Source organism: Ailuropoda melanoleuca, chromosome 2 (assembly GCF_002007445.2).
Source record: "Ailuropoda melanoleuca isolate Jingjing chromosome 2, ASM200744v2, whole genome shotgun sequence".
Taxonomy (NCBI): domain Eukaryota; kingdom Metazoa; phylum Chordata; class Mammalia; order Carnivora; family Ursidae; genus Ailuropoda; species Ailuropoda melanoleuca.
In genome coordinates this window covers 124,662,742-124,681,298 of record NC_048219.1, presented here as the reverse complement: position 1 = coordinate 124,681,298, position 18,557 = coordinate 124,662,742, and the positions used below count along the sequence as shown (strand labels likewise).

The window sequence follows — 18,557 nt, the reverse complement described above, 5'->3', positions numbered from 1 at the left end:
GAAAGCAGGTAAGAAGAAAACAGCTAAAATTGTAAAAAATACTTGAAGGCCAGAATGGGTCACCAGAACAATATAGACACCCTGGGATCAGCCAGACACAAAGGAATATGCACTCATTCATAAGCTCTTTTTTCAGACATCTACCAGTTGCTTAGCAGAAAGATTGAGGTCAGGGCAAGAGACCAGAAAGAGCACTTTTGGTGTCACAAAAACACAAAATCTTTTCTGATTCCCCAGACCCTTCTCTAATGCAAGGTAAAATTTGGCCTTTTAGGACAGAAAACTCTCACAACTCCAGTGCCCTGGAAAAGATCCATAGTTTCTGTAAAAGAGGTAGAAGAAAAATTCATCTGGCTCTGTTGGAGGAACAGGTAACTCTTCGGTCCGGACTCTTAAACTGACACAAAGCAGAGATCTGCTACTACTGGGGGAAGAACAGGACCCTCTTCCACAAAGAACCCAACAGAATCAAGGAGGAGTTTGGTTACTCTGAGAAGAATGGGCAGGAATGCTGAAAAAGCCACTCTCCCGAGGTCGAGATGCCCAGGACATGTCTAAGGTTGAGACTGGAGCAAAGGAACCCAGCACCCTCCTGTCCCTACCAGAAGCACTGTCCCAAGTAACAAGCAACAGCACTCTGCCACCTAGGAAGGTACAAGGGTGCAACAGGAACCTTACTCAGCTATGCAAGCATGGGGGACATCCCAATAGGGGAGGGTAGAGAACAAAAAAAAAAAATTCTCTGGCACTCTAGGTCCCACAGTAAGCCCAGGAAAGCAGCAGCTCTGTTACTGGAATGTGAAGTCTGTGGGGGAAAAAATCAATCAATATAAATCACCAGATTAACAAAATAAAAAAGAAAAATCATTTGATAATCTCAGTAGATACAAAGGAAGCATTGACAAAATTCAAAACCCAGTTATAATGAAAAATCCCAGTAAAACCAGAAAAAAATAAACTTCTCAATCTAATATATGCTATTTATCAAAACATAGTAAACAGGATTCTTATTAGTAACATGGTGACAGGGTTCCCTTTATCTGGGAATAAAGGCAGAATTTCCACTCTTCCCACTTTCATTCAGGATTGCTCTGGATATTCTAGCCAATTCAATAAGATATGAAAAAGAAATAAAAATGTAAAGCTTGAAAAGTATTAAATAATATCACCTTTGATCATAGAAAACATAATTCTTTATGTAAAATTCAAAAGACTCTTTAAAAATACTGGAGTTAATAAGTGAGTTTACAATCTGCTGTAAGCAAGATCAATATAAAAAAACTATTTCCTTACTCAAGGAACAAAAAGAAAATAAAGTTTTTAAAAATTTATAATATATAATAATATTAAACTGCATAAAACATCTAGAACAAATTAACCCAATGTATAAGACATCTATGCAGAAAAACATAAAATATGACTAGGAGAAATTAAAAAGACCTAAGTATATGAAGTACATATACTACGTTCATAGATTTAAAAAGTCAGTATTGTAAGGATGCCAATTCTTTAAAAATACACTTAACAACAGATTGAATGCAATCCCAACTAAAATCCCAACAATTATTTTTTTGTCAAACTCAACAGATTAATTGTAAAATTTGGTTGAAATAAGGCAAAGTCAAGATTCCTTGAATAAAAACACAGTGGGAGAACTTGTTTTAATAGATACCATGAATAACTTAAAAGTGACTATAGTTAAAATAGTGGTATAATTAGTAAGAAGAAATTAAAAAGAAAATAAAGTAAAATAAAGTAAAAAGAAAATAAAACCAATTAAAAATGATACTGGGGGGGGGCACCTGGGTGGCTCAGTCAGTTAAGCATCCGACTCTGGATTTCCACTCAGGTCATGATCTCAGGGTGGTGAGATCGAGTTCTGCTTCAAGCTCCACACTGGACATAGAGCCTGCTGACTATTCTCTCTCTGCCCATTCCCCCCTAAAAAAAAGAATAGTTGGCCCCCAAAATGCAGACATATATGGATATCTAATTTATGATAAAGATGGCATTGAAGAGCAGTGGGTGAAGAGGTGAACTTTCCGTATGATTCTGTAACAACTGGATATCCAGTTGGAAGGAAAATAGGACTTGATTTCTACCTCAAATCATTGAGTCACAAAAATAAATTTAAAATGAATTATCTAAATGTAAAGCGGTAAAAATAAGATTATAATTAAAATTAGAAACTTTTCTTCATCAAAAGCTCCATTAAGAAATTGAAAAAGCAAGTCACAGAGAGGAAAAAGAGATTTGCAACATGTAATTGAAAGGAGGCTCTTCATTCAAATACAATTAACTTCTGCATATTAACAATAAAAAATCAACACAATAGAAAAATAGGCAAGACACTTGAACAGGCAATTTACAGACAATAATATCCAAATGGCAATTAAACCACATAACAGAACCACATTATTCAAAGGGAAATATAAACTCTATTCTCATCAGAATGGCTAAAATTAAAAGGACTGATTACACCAAGCATCAATACAGATGAAAAAATGGGAACTCTCATACACTACTGAGTAGAGTATAATTAGTATAACTACTTTGGAAAATGTTTAGCAGTATCCACTAAAATTGAAAATTTGTATACAATATAACTGAGCAATTTCATCACTAACAGAAATGAATGTATATGTGCAGCAAGAAACATTTAAAAGAATGTTCACAACAGCACTAATCATAATTGCCCAAACCCAGAAACAGTCCAAATGTCCATCAACAACACATGGATAAATCCTCTGTAGCATTTTTCTGCAATGGAATACTACATAGCAATGAAAATTGACGAACCACACAAAAACATTAACGAAACTTAGATATATAAGTTTAGGAAAGGAAACCAGACACAAAGGAATGCATGACTATTATGTATATAAATTAAAAAATCCAGCTAAACCAGCATTTCATATTTAAGGGTGCATGATTAAATGTTAAAACTATAATGAAAAGCAAGGAAATGATTACCAAAGTAATGAAAAGTTATCCATTTGTAATTGGTGGAAGAAGTAATGTTTGGGAGGTAAAAAAAAAAAAAAGGCAGGATTTCTGAAATGCAGAAAATGTTATATTTCTTGATCTGTGAAGTTACATGGGTCTTTCTTGTAAAATTCACTCTTCACACATAAAAATTCACAATAAACATGTTTAAAATAGCAATAATTATGTAATTAAATTTTATAAATTAAAACTTAAGATAGATGAGATAAAGTTCAATTAACATAACTAACATCTATTGAAGATTTACTGTGTGTTAGGGACCACTGGAAGTGTGTTATCTCCTTCAACCTTCACAATATTCAGAAAATACACTACTTTTCTATCACATTTCAAAGGTGAAGAGACTGAGGCCAGAGAACTTACATAATTGACGCACGAAAAGTCACACAGCTAAAATCACACTTTACAAAAGTCACACAGCTAAAGAGAACTCATTTTGGGATCTGAACCCATGCAACAGTATGGTTCCGGAGCCCAGGTTCCCAAGCAGTACATTATGCCACTTCTCCAGTACAGAAAAAGAGAGATTCTCTCTATATTAGGTGTTAGATTTTTTTTCCCTGTCAAAATTATTGTTTAGTATGATGGTAAACTAACTCTAAAATATTGGTCTTTCATGCACCCAAGATATTTAATCTTTAATTTAGCACTCTATCCTTGTTTCATTTTAGCTGTGCTAAGGAAGGAAGACAAATCATATTAAGATGACATATTTACTATTCTAATTTATAATTGAGCAATATCATAAATTACACTGTTCCTGTTGTCCAGCATAGAAATGAATGGATCCAAGAGATTCATCACGAACCATAAGGGATATTTCTCCCTAAAAGTCCAAAGATTTTCCTCCCTACCCAAAGACTTAACAGAAGAAGGGGTAAACTCTAAAAAAAAAAAAATCTGTTTCTCTATTAGTAATGTCATTTTGCAGTTCAGGCAACCTGGAAATCTGTTATTTTTTACAGAAATTTGTACAGTTGTTACTACAGAGACTCTGGAGATTGACTGAATGAGCTGAAGTCTCACCTTTGCTATTTTCTAGCTATTTGACCTGGGACAATTTACTTGGCTAAACTCTCTCTTAGTTTTCTCTTGTGCAAAATGAGGATGGTATTAGTGTCTATCTCACAGAGTTTTCTGATGTGAAATTAAATAATATAAATCACTTAAAACAGAGTCTAGTACCTAGTATATGTCACACAAGTGATGATTATTGTTACTCCCTGACCCCATTTCTTTCAGTCTTACCTGCATTTATTCCTTCTCTCCATTCCCACCACTACTACCTTAGGTCTTACCCTCATGCCCTATTCTTATACATCTACATTTTCCTAAAAATTGTTCTCTTGTTTACATATCTTCCAAATGGAACCCATTGTGAAGACACCACCAGACTAATATCAAAGAGGAAACTTTCTTTCACAGGATTGGCCCTCCCAAAATATTCTTTTTTTTTTCCAATTGCCTACCAATTAAATTCAAAGTTCTTACTGTGATTATCAGTATTTCCTACAACCTAGCTCCAGCCTTAATTTTCCAGTATTACCATTTTAGTCCAACACAAGAAACTTACTCTGTTGATAAACTAATTAACTCACCATTCATTGACTGTGAAGTATGTCTTTTCGACTCTAGGCTCAGGTATGCCATTTCCTAGACTTCTCTGTTAACATTTTCCACCTGCACCAAGATCTAGTGCAAATGAAATCACCATGATGAAATCTTGAGCCTTTCTTCAATGTCTTCTAATGCGTTATTTTTTCACATATATGCAATTGTTTCATTATTTCTCAAATTATTTAAAACAGCTTTACTGATTTGATTACTTTAGGCTATTCTCATGATACCATATCCTAATACCTTATCCTTTATTTATGCCTGTGCCTATCTTATTTTCTTAAATTGAACATGGAATTTTCTTGAGAGTCATTTTTGTCTTTCCCTTCCACTTGCTCTAGTACTAAACCAGCACGGTGCTTCTCATATTATAGGAGCATGCAATAAATATTTATTGAATTAAGTGAAAAGAAAATCACTAAATGTAATCACTAGCTTTGTTTTTCAGAGACCAAATTTGCAAATTGAAAGGAGAAGCACTCTCTAAGTCCTTCTCTCTCAAAACCAATAGTAGTGTGAGAACACAGTGTGACCCATTACTTTAAGGGCAATAATATTTTAAATACTAGTAAGTCTGAAAATAACCCTCAGGTAAAGTGTTGTTTGACAGTTTGTTTCAAGAAGTGATGCGTAAAAGGCCTGGGATCAGTGGATGACTGAAAGGGAAAAAAGATGAAGCTCACCAAAGAGACGAAAAGGGGAAGTATCAGGGTGGCCAGTGTGGTGTTGTAAAGGATGTCCCTCAATGACAATACATCTGAATATGACAAATAGGGAGGAGAATAATTAATTAGGTCAAGCTGAACTCTTCATTCCAAACTTCTCTGCACCGTGTGAAATGGTGAGAGGACTGAAAGAAAATGGTGTGGTCAGTCACCTCAAATTCAGAGAAGTATAAGATATAGTCTCTGCCCTTGGGGAAGGAGCTCTTTTATTTTTAAAGTTTTCTTGGCACAAACAACATTTTTTTAAAGATTTTATTTATTTATTTGAGTGTGAGAGAGAGAGGCAGAGGGATAGGGAGAAGCAGGTTCCCCGCTGAGCAAGGAGCACAATGCAGGATTCGATCCCAGGACCCAGGGATCATGACCTGAGTTGAAGGCAGACACTTAACTGAGCCACCCAGGTGACCCACAGACAGCATTTTTTAAAGGCAATTTGTTTCAGATTGCTGAGTGGCCCTATTAACACTTAATATGTAACAGGGAGGTATTTAGCCTGTCTGACTTCTTTTTGCTTCTATTTCCCTTGCTGTTGTAACTTATAGCTTAGAAACTTCTGCTTAGCCCTGCCACATAGACATGCTACAGCTATTTTTTGCAAAAACCACTCTTTACCTAAAACCTACTTCACCCAGGGGATAAGGAAATAAAGAAATGATTATCCTATGATTAAGATTTACAGGAATGGTGGGGTGCCCATTGAAGGGCTCCATGTTCTGCAGGCAGTCTGCTTGAAATTCTCTCCCTCCCCCTCTCCTTCGCCCCCGCCCCCCCACACTCTCTCTCTAAAATATATAAACATATCTTTAAAAAAAAAAGATTTACAGGAATGGCATGACCAGATGCCTACACACAAAGATGAACTGACCAAGGACAAAGAATTTACATGACCCTCCTTAGATTTCTACAAATATCAGTCACCTTCTGACAACAACCCTATCCCACTTCCCCCTTTTGCTAATATAAAAGCAGCTCAAATTCCATGCTGAGGGAAGATGGTTCTCTGGAACAACAGTCTGTCATCTCCTCAGTTTGCTGGCTTTCTGAATGAAGTCGCTTTCCAGGCCCCAACCCCTTCCCTTTCAACTTACCGGCCTGTTGTGCAGGACCAGAATAGCTTGGACTGGGTTAAAATTAAGACAATTGTCATTGATTTTAGCTGAAATTCAATAATCAGCTACTTATTTACTAAAGAATTCATATGTATGATATGCAGATTGTGAGCAGTGTTTTCATGCAAATAAAAGAAAGTTAGATCAACCACAGAATTTTAGTCCTTAACACTCAGGTTAAGAGTATAAAGAAAAAAAAGGCTTTAGAATTAGATCAGTCTCCAGCTTTGGTCCCATGAATGATAGACTTAAACTTCCTATGGTACATTTTCCTCATACAAAAAAAAATATGGGGATAATAACACAGCTACCTCATCATCTTATTGCTTAGATTACCTGAGATATTGAACGTAAAGAGCATGGGATAGAGTAAATACTTAATAAATACTGTTTTCTTGTCCACATGGCTTCAATTTTCATGAATGGTTTCATAAGGCATTGGATGAGAGTATCCCCTCAAGTTAATTTACCATCATTTCAACTGTTACTTTATTTTATATCTGTAAGTTTGTCCTGTCTTTTCCAAAATAAGCATTTCAGACTCTGTAAGCACTTCACAACTGCCCCCTCTTTTCTCCACAAAGCACACAAACACACTTTCAGCCTAGATATATAGTCAACACAATATGATATATATGTGTGCCGATTTTATATAGTGTGTATATACATGCTGATGACCTAAATGGTTTGTTTCTTCACTATAAGTTCAAAGATGTAAAGATGTCTACATTTATAAAGAAGGCTGAACTTTAGTCTCTTTTGCAACAGGTCAATCAACATTATTCACTGAGTACTTTTGTTGTATACTTTATGTGACATGATTATGAAGTCGTAATGCTTATTAACAAACATACTTGAATTGAAATATCAATTTACTATGTACCTGGAATTGTGCTATACTTTACATGCATTAACTCACTACAAATTAAGTAGTTCTCAATCTTATATCCATTTTAAAGAGACATTAAGTAATCTGTTCAGTCACAACGCTAATAAGTGATAAATCCAGTATTCAAAGCCAGGGGTCTGAATCCAGAGTCTGAATTCCTAAATATGTACTAAGTCACCCTTTTTAGCTTATATTGGAGACAACATAAAAACATCAACGCTGCCTTTATTGCTTCCACATTTCTTGGAAATTCTACTTCAGAATTGTCCTCCTGATTACCTCATTTCATCAAACAAGGAATTTGAGCACGTGGAAGCTAGCACTCTGATTCTGTGGTCCCTCCAAACTCTTAAAATAATAACATGATTTAATTTTATTTGTTTTTTTTTTAATGAATGAAAGAAAACTCTTGGAGAACTTCAGAACTCTAGTTCTAAACACTTTTAATCAAATATATACTTAGGTGATTTACAAACTCTTTTTTTCAGAATCTACATTGTCATTTCTTCCACCATAGTTCAAAGTAGTCCAAGTAAGGAATTGGAAAGTACCATTTAAAATGAAAGCGATCACATGATAGACAATACAGAAAAAAATACAACATTTCAGGGTAATGCTTAAGCAAAAGAGAAATACAAAGAAAGTATCAGAATATATTTAAACTCTTTAAATATCCAGCCTCCAGAGAAGTTATTTAACTGTGTCTATGTGAATAGGTAGAGACAGTATTTTCTGCAAAGTCTTATGTTCAAAGCCCAGATTCATCATTTTGAATAGATATTAAGGAAGGTGTTAAAACTTCTTGACTCTCAGTTTCTTTTACTTATAAAATAGGGATAAAAATAATGATCTTAAAATATTTGGGGGAGAATTATAGGCAACACATATAAATTGCCTGATTCACAGTAAGTCTTAATACTCAGCAAATCTTAATTCTTAAATCAATACTCCTTTTTAAATCTCCCTATCAGCACTGGCTAATAACACTAATGTTTCCTGTACTCTTCTCCATTTATGATTCAGAGAAAAAAATCTCACTCAAACATAAATAAGAAATATTATGTGCAAGTTAAGTAAGTAGAACAATAGTAAAATCTGCCCTTACAAATCTTGAATTTATACAACTTAATTCAGACTAGCAAATAGCTCATCAAATTTTTATCTTTTATATACATTTTGCCTCAATATTCACAAATATCAAGAACCATAAATAGAAATGTGTTGTTTTATGACTGCCAAATTCATTCAGCATGACTGCAATTGAGTCATGAAAAATAAAAATACGTATTACTTACTGTACGTGGCGTTTGGCAATTTCAAAATGATTTGCAAACATTCATCCTCAAAATACTCCTACGAAATGCGTCTGTGAAAAGAAAAAAATCCAAAAGAGTAAGCAATTTGCCAAGGTCACAGAAAAACCACTCCAGACTAACACACACTTAGGCAATACATACTTCAACATACTGAAATAAGGTTTTGCAAAATATAGATTATACATCTAGCAAAGTATAATGGGCTGGTGGACAGAAATATTCCCAACTATACTCAAATATTCTATATATCAGTCAAAGAGGATACTCTTAAAAGGTCATAAGTCTGCACACTGGCTTCAGAAATATATGTAAGAAACACTTTCCCCAGAACATGGCAGAACAACATAAAAGCAATTCAAAAATATAAGATATTTATAAATGAATTTAGGTTGGAGCTTTAAGGTGGTTATTAAAATATTTCAAGCTTTTAAAATGTACTTTTGTCTGATATATGAAGATCACCGAGTTAGAAGAGAATTTTGCTTGATTTATCCAGAGAATTGCACCAAATCACTTTGTAATTGCATTTCAATTCTAAATGAAAACCATGCACTGAGAAAAAATGCAGGCACGCCACCTGCACACCTTACGAAAATACACAAACGTCCATTTCTTTTTTGTCAGAAAGTTACTTATAAGGAAAAAGTTAATCAGATTTCATTAATTAATTTGTTTTGAGGAGCAGTGTTAGGAAAAGCACATTAATTTCAAAGCTCAAAGTATTTCAACTTGAATGGATTTTGTTCTACTGGGTATAGTGTGCCATAAAAGAAAACAAAACAAAACACACCTAATGATAACCAGCATAACCCTTTACAGTACAATGTGTTATTTCAGACAAATCAAACACACTGTGGATGGGACCAATAAAAATCCTCTTAAGTAGCAAGCATCTTTAGTGGAACATGAGTTCTCAGTGAGCAGAATCTCTGCTCAGAAAGATGTGGTTTACAGTGCTGACAGAAATACCAGCTTACTAAGGCAGAAGGTATACTTTTTTGTTCACCAAAACCAAATGTAATCAAATCAAAAGTTCAACAAGCGGAACAGGTATTCCGAGTTGAAAGTCTCATTTATCTTCCTCTAGTGTAGGAAAGACAACAAGATGACCCTGGCCTCTACCTGGCACAAGAATGAACGATTTTACTCATCATTCTCTCAAAGAGGAGGAAACTAGATGAGTTAGCAATTTACAGTTACATGTCAAAAATGAATTAAGAAATTTTTAAGAAACTGTGTATTTTTATAAATTTCACTTTTCTAAGTTTAAAACTTAGAGCTTAGTAGAAGATACCAATTCACGTCCACATAATTTCAAAATAATTATAAAGTTATAACAATTAGCAAACCTGTATATTTCTTCATATTTTAGCATTTTCGCCCTCAGAGGCAAGAGAACCGAAGTTAATACTAATCACATGATTTACCCAATTTGATGCAGCTAATAAGAGGTGATCCTAAGCTCTGAACGAGCTTTTTCTGACAGATTTTTCTCACTACAGCACCTGCTAATCCCTACAATGCATCCCGAGTAGAGGGTGAAAACTGGGATATAATAACCAAATCTGGCTGACTGACATGTTTTGTTTATCCCATGCCATGGTTTTAAAACCATTTAAGAATTTTTTTAAAGTAGGAGATTTCCCATAAGAATTCTCATTTCTACCTTCTTTGAAAGAGGAAAGATTTTGTAAGGCTGGGCTCACAGCCTCCAGAGAACAGAGAAAACGCCTGCCCATCCTGGATGTGGCATGCTTTTGACACTCCCCTATTTCCTACTTTTGCAAGCTGCCTTCTACTCTGCCATTTGCAAGCCCTGGAGTGTTTTGTTCCTCATCCCTCCATGCCAACTACAATCAGACCTCTTTGCTGTGAAACCGGAGAGGAAGAACTTTCCTTAATTATGGTCAAAAAGCTTATTTCATTAGATAAAACAATTGCTTATAACTATATTTCACTGTATTCTTATACTCAGGTATTAGTGATTAGTTATTTCCTTTTAACATATATACAAGTTTTAAAATTCCATGGGCTTGAATTTCCATTTTTTAAACACTTATTTGATAATTTTTATTTCTTAAAGATTTTGTTTATTTGAGAGAGAGAGCAAGAGACAGCATGAGCAGGGGGAGGGGCAGGGGGAGAGGGAGAAGCAGACTCCCCACCCAGCAGGGAGTCCAACGGGGGACTTGATTCCAGGAGCCTGGGATCATGACCTGAGCTGAAGACAGACGCTTAATCGACTGAGCCACCCAGGCACCCCCAAATTTGATAATTTTTAAAGCTAAGGGAGAAATTTATAAACCCAATTGATTGGTACAAATCAGGGGACCTAATGATTAAAATAATGATTTTACATTTACCATGAACAAATCTTCCAGGGACATTCTTCCTAACTGATATAGGTGTACTATTTGATAAGATAGTTGCAAAAATGAGAAAGAAACCTTCAATTTAACTAAATTAAACTAGACTAAGAGAACACAGACCACTGAAGGTGAAGATCTGCAATCCATAAATTCTGGTTACATCATGGCATATTGCAAATAACTTAAAATGTTAATATGCTTTGTATAATGCTTAAAATATGTAGACCTGGAATTCTGGGTAGTTGTGGTAATACCAGTCACCCAAATCTGAACTCTTCCCACATTGCACAAAATATATACAGCCAACAAAAACAAATAAAAACACACAAATCCTAGGTCTCCAGTATAACTAGAGTTGGACAAGAATAAAAATATCAAATTATCTGTAAACAGAAAATTAAACACCAATTTCTAACAGAGCTACCTTACAAGCTCCCACTCTATGTATTACAGAAATCTAAGGAGTACAGAAAAACTGTGAGGAAAAGAGGAAAGCAAAGGTCCTAAGAGTGATACAAAACTCACTTTCAGAAAGTTACTGAAATGATGAAAATGTGAAAAAAACTATCCAGGCACTTTAGAACATGTACACAGGGAGGTGACGAAAGTATATAAAATTCAAGGTGATGACTTTTGGAGGGGGCTAGTAAGGTATTTAAAAATGATGGGGTATGTCAAAATGACATAGTCCTCAGCTTCAAGAAGTTCTTACCAGTCACATCTAGGACAACTGGAAAATCAAAATAAATAATTATCATTAAGAATAAGATTCACTACAGAAAATATAAATAAAAGAAATGAATGAAGTATATAAGGAGGAAGGAAAACTTCTTCCTTTGCATGGAATGCCACCTAACAAATGTAGATGGATCGATGGAGTTGGGAAATCACCATGAAGCCAACATTATACTTAACTGACTCGGTCAACAAAACACTGTGGATCAGCACTTACTTATGGGTGAAAGTGGGATGAAGAGCAAGAGATTCCCATAGTTTTAAAGCATCTTCTCACAAATCACTTATTAATTACAATAGGGAAAATGGAAACTTTCAATGCAGAAACTTGGCAGAGACCACCTTATCTAAATGATCAAAGCAACGTCATCAATAATGAAGCAAATACACATGTGACCCCACTCCGTGAAGTGTCTCATATGCACTTGAGAAGAACACAACATCCCTCCTGTGGTACATACTCTCTGCCAATAAGGCATAACCTGAATCAATCATTTGGAAATATCGGGCAAATCCAAAGTGAGGAAAGTCTGAAAATATCCTCAAATTCAGTCTTTAAGAACTGAGAAAATGTTCCAGATTAAAGGAAGTTTAAAAGGCATGACAACCAAATGCACAAGTGATCCTAGCTGCACTGTTACATAACAGTATTTTGTTGATAATACATTTCTTAATTTTCATAATCTGTGGTTATATAAGACAATGCCCTTATTCTTAGGACACACATACTAAAATACTTCGCATAAAGAAACATGATGCCTGCAATTTATTCTCAAATGATTCAGGGAAAAATACTAATACATATAAATGCATATATATATATATACATATATATATACACATATATATAATCATGATTATATAATTATATAATTATGTAATTATACACATGTATATAAACACACACATATATGGAGAGCAAGCAGAAATAATAAAGGGGCAAAATATAAACAACTAATGAATCCAGACAGGATTCTTAAGTACAATAATCGCAACTGTTCTACATGTTTGAAACTGTATCAAAATTTAAAATTAGAGGGGCTCCTGGGTGGCTCAGTTGGTTGCTTAAGCAAGCATCTGCCTGTGGCTCACGTCATGATCCTGGCATCCTGGGATCAAGCCTCACATCAGGCTCCTTGCTCAGCCAGGAGTCTGCTTCTCCCTCTCCCTCTGCCTCTGCCCCTCCCCCATCTGCTCATGTGCTCACTCCTCTCTCTCAAATAAATAAAATAAAATTTCTAAAAATTATTTAAAATTACAGGGAAAAGGTAGCACTAAATAAATGGTTTACATTCATTAAGATATTTTTGGATCACAAAAAAATAGTCAAAGAGATAAATCAATGATGTGTTTTTAAATTAAGAAAAAAATTAAGAAGTTAAAAAATAAATAATCTTGCCCAGTGATTTTGGACAATTAAAATAACAAGAACCCATTTATCTATCTCTCTATACACATCCTCCTGTATTTTACATATTTTATATGTATATATAATTTATATATTAAATATGCCTATATTTAAATTAAAGTTGTTCATAATTTATGTATGTACATATGCATATTAAATGCATAAATTATGGGAGAATGCAAATAAATGTGTAATCTAGCTTTGGATTTTTAAATAAACAGTACAGACAATATTATATAAAGCAAAAGTAAAGTTAAATAATGAAATTTTATTCACAAAAAAATAAAGGGCACCAGCAATTAAAAGGAAAAAAATAAAGAAAAAGAAGACTATCAAATAGTCTTTAAAGGTTATCAGTATAAGTCATTTTTCCTTATACAGTTGTTTAGCTAGATAAAAAATTATCGTGTCCTTTTTCATGAATTTAGAAAAAATTCAAAAAATAAAATCACCTTTAATTCCTAAAGTAATATATTTCACACATAACTTTTCTGTCTTTATTTCCAGATTATTCTTTAAGGAATTATACCATATAAACTATTTTATAATTAATATCTTTTTACTTGTGAATTTCTTTCCGTAGCAATACCATGTTTTTTGTCATTACAATACAAAACCATTTCATTCATTGATACCCTACATGCCATCATTTATACTGTGTTTCTTATATGTAAGTTATCAAGCATCTGTTACCAAAAGAATTAAAAATAAAAACACTGAGGTATCCTTTTGTATATATCTTCTGCCATTGCATGATTTTTTCCTTAGGATAAAATACCAGGAAGGGGAACTGTTAAAGAGCATGAGGTTGTTAAGACTTGATATTTTATTATATTAATATATTAAATAGTAAGTTAAATAATATGACATACTCATTAATATACTAATTATATTAGTAATATTTGGCACATTTTATTAATATTGATGTGTACAGCTTTCATGTTTGGACCCCACAATCAGGGTATATTTTACAATCACTGCAGCCGGTGGCAGTCATGAGATAGTATTTGTCGCCTGTTTGAAACTTGATTTGGCCCTAGTTCTTCATACTGTCATGCCTTGAATTGGTTTCTTTGCATTCTTGGTATTATTATACATGCTGAGTTGAACTACCTTTTAAGAGGTCTTCAAAGAAGTTACCCAAAAATTTGACTTGAAATAAAAAACTGTTTATATGGAAAAGAATGGAAACAGAGCAATTTTAGTAAAATAATTGTTTATTTTTGGAGGAATTAACACAATTCCTTATTCTCTTACAAAGCAACAGTCAAGTACTTTATAGGACCTAAGGAAGGAAAATAACTACAAATAGATGAACATGTGTTACAGTCTTGTAACAGGGACAGCTGGCAGGAGTAATCATTGCATGACAAGCGGTGCAGGTGAAGGCAGGGAATACTACAGATTCCCCCGAAGAATCCAGGCAGCTGTCCCAGGTCTCATTTCTAATGATGGCAACAGTGTGTTACAATGCCTACACGTTACCATTTTATTTACACTAGCTATTACCATTTACATCTTACTACACTAGATATTACCCTTTTATAAAGTGTCATTTTAATTGATGATTCTCAACGATCTTCTATCTCCTTCAGCCACCTTTCTTTCTTCCTATATTCACCCTGAATTCTTGCAGATTCCCTATAGATTTAGCAACTTTTTAGTCTGTAGATTCCATATTTTTTATTCTTTAATCCTGAAGATTAATACAAATTCCATTCAGTATAGGCACCTGCTCAACCCTCTGAAGTCTTTGTTGGTCTGCCCTGGCAGGTCACTGATGCAGTGACATTCACAAGTTATGCCGCCCTTCACATGTCATATAACACAAAAACAAAACTTCCCTGAAGTGAAGATATACAAACTCTGGCTTCCGCTCATATTTAAATCTTGTCATTGTGTCAGAGAATAAAATTAGATTAAGTCAGAGTGATTTACTTCTCTCAAAATCACGTTGGTTTTACTCCTATTTTTTCTGCTCTTTAGAGGTGTATGAAAATCAACTCTTTTTTATTGATCCCTCTACTTTCCTAGATATCAAAGCAAGCTGATTAATCTATAACTCCTAAAGTCATCACTAGTATGTTCTCATCCTCTCCCTCGCCCTCCCTCACCATATGTTTCTCTCTCCCTCTCTTGCTCACTCCTTGCCCCCGAAATTTTCATGTGGCCTTTCAAAAACCCTAAACTAACTCCCTTCCCCTGCACAATTTCTATTGTAAATACGACCTGATAAAAATCCTATGATAATTTCAATCATGAAAAGCATGACAAATCAGAAGCTTCTGGATATTGTACATTATTTAAACATAATTCTTCTGAAGACCATTAGCCAGCTTATAGGAGTATATACTTCCCCGTCCAGTCTATACTCCATGGTTAAAAGCATAGGTACTGCTTGACCGAGTTCCTGGACACCTCTGACCCTTGATTTTCGACAGCGTGTTCTACATTATCCACAGTACCTACACTGTGCCATTCCCCAACTGAAAACTATTTATCCCTCTTCAATACTTGCCAGCTTGGGAGAAGTCAAGACCTGTTCCCTAATACAAGCGGGCTCTCAGTCAATTCTTTGCTCCCTTCATTTTATGTCATTTTGTTATTGTTGTTGAATGTTGAAGGAACTGGCAAAGTGCCTTTTCCAAACATTTACCAGCCTCTCCATCCAAAGAACTTTAAATAACTTCCCCTTCATTACCTGCTTCTATCTACCTGGAGATGAGAAAATGTTGGCTCCTTTATCCCCTGAGATGAAAGCTGTAAGTTTTACTTACTCACTCCACCCCACTCCCAACAAACATGTACTAAAGCGTGGCATATTTTATGCACTTCACTTCAGTACTTTCTAGTCTCCGCAGAAATTTTACCTTTTCCTTTATATATCCCTCTTTTGACCCGTTTCACTTGCATAAAGTTATTCTAAACTAATTAAAGATACAGGCAAAGACAGATGTTAGGAGAATTTCATCATGTAAATCCTTAAAAGTAACTGGAGTGTCTAACAATTAGAGACCAAATACATAAGTTGTGATTTGTGCAGATAATAGAACGCTATGCAGACACAAAACTCATGTCTCAAATAGTACTTATTTATATGCAGAAATCTTAAATATATTTAAAATAATATACTTCCTAAAATAATACGAATAAAGGAGCAATTGCAAAATTACAAATATATATTTATATTTACATACATGTATATAAAATTCAAAAAAGATTGAAGGACAAAAATGTTATCTCTGAATGATGTAAAAATGTAAGTAGTATTATTTTTTTATTCTTTCCTTAATTTTGCAAATCTTCTGCAAAAATATATGTAGTTATAATCCAAAAAGACAGAAAGAATAGTAGTTTAAAAAAACTCAGTGGAAACAAAAGCAACAAAGTACATATATAAGAACCAAATGCACAGCTATAAATCAGACAAAACTTGCATTAAAAGAGGTGGAGAAGGGCACCTGGGTGGCTCAGTCCTTAAGCGTCTGCCTTTGGCTCAGGGCGTGATCCCAGGGGGTCCTGGGATCAAGCCCTGCATCAGGCTCCCTGCTCCGCTGGGAGCCTGCTTCTTCCTCTCCCACTCCCCCTCCTTGTGTTCCCTCTCTCGCTGGCTGGCTCTCTCTCTGTTAAATACGTAAATAAAATCGTTAAAAAAAAGAGCTGGAAACTAGCATAGACAAAATTGGGGCATTATAAGATGAAACTGTCAAAAAATTAATAAAATGTGATTTTTTAATGTGATGTGACCTGACAGTTGCCTCCCCGATAACTATTCTCTCCTTCCTAGGTTGCTATGTGCACCTTTTTTTTTTTAAGATTTATTTACAGAGAGAGAGAAAGAGCAAGGGAGGAGGGACAGAGGGAGATGGAGAGAGAGAGAGAGATCTCAAGCAGATTCCTGCTGAGCAAAGCCCAAGGCGGGTTTCAATCTCACAACCCTGAGATCATGACCTGAGCCAAAATCAAGAGTCAGACACTTAACAGACTGAGCTACCCAGGCTCCTCAGCTATGGCCACTTTTATACTCTTTGGCCTTTGCCTGTCTGAAATGTAGATATAATGATTAGAAATCTGGCCCCTGTTTTGAGTGCATGAATCTTAGGATGGCCACAAGGATCCAAGCCCCCTGGTGATGTGATAGGCCCTCTTGTCACACTTGGGCTGCCAATACCAAGATTTCATATTTTGTGAGGGAAAAATAAATCACTAATTTCGGTATGAAATTCTGGGTATACACTGAACACAATTTCTTAGTGATACATATTATTTAAGAATTTGCAGGTAAGAATAAAGAATACGTTTCTCTGTAATGAATTTAAAGATTATTTGACCAGCATATATATTATCAAATATTAGGGCTCATATGCCAAGTCATACTTAAAATGAAGAATTTAAAGGAGTTCAGAGAAGAAAAATGGAAAGAATTAACATTTAGGAAACTAGAATACATTAAGAATGACTCAAATAAAGAAGTTTGTATTTCATAAAAGGAAATATTTAGTAGTTTATATTTAATTGTATGAAGGCTTTTACAATTAAAATCCAAATAATGAAACAGCATTAGAAGTAGCTGAAGAGGGGAGCCTAGGTGGCTCAGTCAGTTAAGCATCTGCCTTCAACTCAGGTCATGATCCCAGAGTCCTGGGATAGAGCCCTGAGACAGGCTCCCTGCTCAGCAGGGAGCCTGCTTCTCCATCTCCCTTCGCCCCTCCCAGCCCCGCTAGTGCTCTCTCACTATATCTCTCTTTCAAATATTTTTTTTAAAAATCTATAAAAGTAGCAGAAGAGATTATATAATGCATTAAAAATGAATTTCCAGAAACTAAAAATTGTTTAGATACTATTTTTTAAAGCAAAGACTCTCTTAAACATCTTTATTTTTTTTAAAGATTTTATTTATTTATTCATGAGAGACAGAGAAAGAGAGAGAGAGAGGCAAAGGGAGAAGCAGGTTCCCATGGAGCAGGGAGCCCAATGAGGCACTCGATCCCAGGACCCAGGATCACGACCTGAGCCGAAGTCAGAGGCTTAACCAACTGAGCCACCCAGGCACCCTAAACATCTTTAAACCTGAATTCAGAACTGAGGCCTTTCAAATCATGAAATCCAATTAGAAACATGGTGTGAATATATAATGAGCTTTGGGTAGAGATTGTTAGTTTTATGTTGTACGTTTTATGGCCAATATTTGTGCTTTCTTCATGTTTTATGCCATTGCTTATTGTATAACATTTGTATGAATTTTTTTGAGAATAAGTTAAAATTTATCAAAAATTCATCCTGCACTCCACTACACCATCCAAATACATGGTGTAGCAGTTTGTATTTTCCAAAGATGGTCACAACATCTCCCATCCAGCATGCTCTTCTGCCATGTGACCCA

The 18,557-nt window shown here is 34.8% G+C and overlaps 1 protein-coding gene across 2 annotated transcripts in view; it reads right to left on the bottom strand.

Moving 5' to 3' along the window:
- The window catches only part of GALNT13 (polypeptide N-acetylgalactosaminyltransferase 13), a 522,090-nt gene that overhangs the window by 469,978 nt on the left and 33,555 nt on the right, over positions 1 to 18,557 (bottom strand). For both annotated transcript variants that reach the window (XM_019799151.2, XM_019799150.2), the window contains exon 2: positions 8,642 to 8,712. The gene's annotated coding sequence lies outside the window, so the exon portion shown is untranslated. The remainder of the gene's footprint in view (positions 1 to 8,641; positions 8,713 to 18,557) is intronic.